We start from the raw sequence: 3,133 nt of genomic DNA, 5'->3' as shown, positions 1-3,133 counted from the left end.
ATGGGCCAAAGAACTAAATAGACATTTCTCCAAAGAAGACATACAGATGGCTAACAAACACATGAAAATATGCTCAACATCACTCATTATCAGGGAACTCTTTAAACTTACGATACTCTTGTAGCAGCTTCTGTTCCTGGTAAACTGTTATTCTGTGTATCACGTGTGTTTCTAGTTTCTGGGGGCAGCAGTTTACCATTCCCTGATGGATCTAAGAAGAGTTGTAGTGTTTTAGTTTGTTTATGAGCATTTTTCCTGTTATAAAGATGGAAGTGATGACTTCCAAGCTCTTTATACGTTGGACTAGAAACCAGAAGTCAGAAGTGTTTATTTTTGAAAATTAAAGAAACAATGAGAAGAATAAAATCACCCATACTCTCATCACTGTGAGATTAAAAAGTTAGAATAATGTTAAATATCTTTCCAATTATTTTTATACCTATATAATTGTTTTATAAACATTCAGATAAAACACAAAATACTATAATTACCTGTATACCCATGTTAATTATTTGTCCCGTTGTTTTCTGGTTGATGGCTCTTTTTTTTTTTTTTTTAAACTTTTTCTTTTATTTTGGAGTATAGCTGATTAACAGTGTTGTGTTAGTTTCAGGTGTACAGCAAAATGATTCAGTTGTACATATACACATGTGTCTATTCTTTTTCAAACTCTTTCCTCATTTAGGTTGTTACATAATAATGAGCAGAGTGAGCTGAGTTCCCTGTGTTGTACAGTAGGTACTTGCTAGTTATCCATTTTAAATATAGCAGTGCAGACATGAACTTATTGAGGGCATCAATAAGTAGATCTAGACATAGATCAGAGCTTTCATGCTAATTCATACAACCCAAAGCCACTCTGTCTCAGGCAGAGTGAATTCACCCCATACCCCACCTACGCCAAGAGAAGCTAAGAGATGAAATGAAAAAGCCAGGGCCAATAAGAGCTCTTGTCGCTTGGGGCCAAACTGGTTGATGGCTCTTTTGACCCTTCTCAGTTCTTTACCCTCACTCCATAAAGATAATCACCATCCTGATTTTTATTTGTATTTTTGCTGATACTCTTTTTGTTACTTCTTTATAAGATAGGTATATTATTAAACATCACCTGAGCAGAATTATATAGTACTTAATCTTCAACAAGTTGCTATTCTCAATCTACGTTTTTCTTTAACGATTTATTCATATGGAAACGTATACATCTGGTTCATTTAACTATTTCTGATCTTTGAACTATGTGACCTTACCTAACTTGCTGATCCCTTTCTCTATTAATGCACATCTAGATTGCTTCCAGTTTTGGGGCAATGCTGCCATGACCATTTATTTTTTAGAGAATCATACTATATTTGTGAACTGCAAATAACAAAACAAAACAGAGGTCCAAGGATGCTAAAGTCCAAGCTGTAATTTGCACACAAAGTGTATGGTGAAAGCAGTTACAATGTATAAAAATGTGACAAGTAATCCAGATGTTTACAAAAAACAGACCCTGTCCAAAGAACATCCAGTCTTATCCTGTAGGTTTCTGAGGAGCCTGTTCAATAAGATGAATTCGCCTCCTGCTGATAAGCAGCAGCTTGCCAACACCCACGTGTTTCTTACTGGGCAAGTCTACTTGGCAATATCCATAACCCTAGAGTTCCCTATTATATTCACTGGTCTGAAAACAACTCATAACCCAACTGTTTTTCCAAGTCCTGTACCAGTTTTTCAAGCTTTCTATCAAAGGATAGTTGGAATGTATTGCTTCTTGTCATCAACAGGCATTTCAAAAAGAGGGTAATTAACCAAAATCAAGAGTTCTTTGGTCAAGTTAGTAATAGGCTTCCCCTTTGTTCTAAATCCCTTCATCATACTTTTTTTCCCCAGTTTTTCCAGTGTGGCCTGGATTTTACAAACCGCCTCTTTACCCTCTTTCCTGGCCTGCCGGATGGAGTCCTGGCCCCCAGTTTCAACTGAATCCAGTTCCAGAAGTTCCTTGGTTAGCATCTCTTCCAGAAGCCAGTATGCTTTGTCTGTCTTTTTTCCTATGAACTCTTCTACTTCTTGCTCAAGATACTGGACCTTCTCTAGCACATGTATGGTTTTTTTAATGCTTGAGGGAGTCCCTTCATCTGAAGATAAACACTCTTCAGCAAGATGAATACCCTGGTCTTGAGTGCTGGGATGTTTGTGAGTGGCATTACCGTACAGATGAGGCTCAACACTATACTGGACCTGGGAATCCAAAAGCTCCGAACTGTCATCGTCCACTGATCCCCAGGACTCGTACTGATGGACACCGCAAGGAAAGTTGTGCCGGCTCATTCCTTGATCTGCTTGGCTGTAGGCATAGGAGGAGTCCTTAGGCTGTGGGGTTGGCGGTGAAGGAGGTGGCTGAGGAGAGCCACTGCTAGGCCATGATGAAGTGCTTTCGTTCATGTAGAGACTCCCCGGTGGTGCCGAGGGCACAGCTGAAGGCCAGGGGTACCGGGTTCCCATTCCATAAGCACCTGGAGGCGCCCATGAGTCCTCCTGGGGTCGTACAGGGGGTCCTGGTTGTGGAACACTATGATCACCATCCCCGTAAGGGTAATAGGGTACTCTCATTCCAGAATTCTGTGAAGCAGGATATCCTGGAACCTGCCCCCTAAGAGGGGGTGCTTCAGTCTGGCAGTCCTGCTGGGGGTACATCCAACTGGAGACTGGGGTTGGGCTGTTGCTAGATGAATGCTAAGTGCTTGGAACCTCTGTGGAGTAATTGGTCTGAGCATACCCAGGTGTGTAATAGGCCCCAGGGTATGAGGCAGTATTTGTCTCCGGGCCAGTGGGGTATAGTAGGTCATATTCCTCATTTGTATAAGAATTCAAACTCTGGCTTTGCATTTCCGGTCTTCTAGGGTATGTACTTGGGTAAGGAGCCCGAGGTCGGACAGTAGAATTCCAATAGTTAGAATTGTAACTAGGATATGGTGGCTGCTCCTGGTGGCCTCTGCCAGCACGACCTGGCTCTGACCAGGCACCTCCAGACACCTAGTAGCCATTGCCTCCTCCTCATTCCCCCGGCCAGGTGGTCTCCGCCGGGCCACCCCCATGGCCCCGCCAGGAAATGGGAGGCTGGGGAGGCTCAGTGCCGGTGGTAGATGGGCGG

The 3,133-nt window shown here is 42.6% G+C and overlaps 1 pseudogene; it reads right to left on the bottom strand.

The window, feature by feature from the left end:
* Positions 1 to 1,725: 1,725 nt before the first annotated feature.
* Positions 1,726 to 3,108, bottom strand: LOC105003783 (annotated as a pseudogene).
* Positions 3,109 to 3,133: the final 25 nt, after the last annotated feature.

Source organism: Bison bison, unplaced genomic scaffold (genome assembly GCF_000754665.1).
Source record: "Bison bison bison isolate TAMUID 2011002044 unplaced genomic scaffold, Bison_UMD1.0 scf7180017857687, whole genome shotgun sequence".
NCBI classification, from domain to species: Eukaryota; Metazoa; Chordata; class Mammalia; order Artiodactyla; family Bovidae; genus Bison; species Bison bison.
The sequence above is the reverse complement of the archived record's forward strand: the minus strand, read 5'-3'. Positions and strand labels throughout refer to the sequence as shown.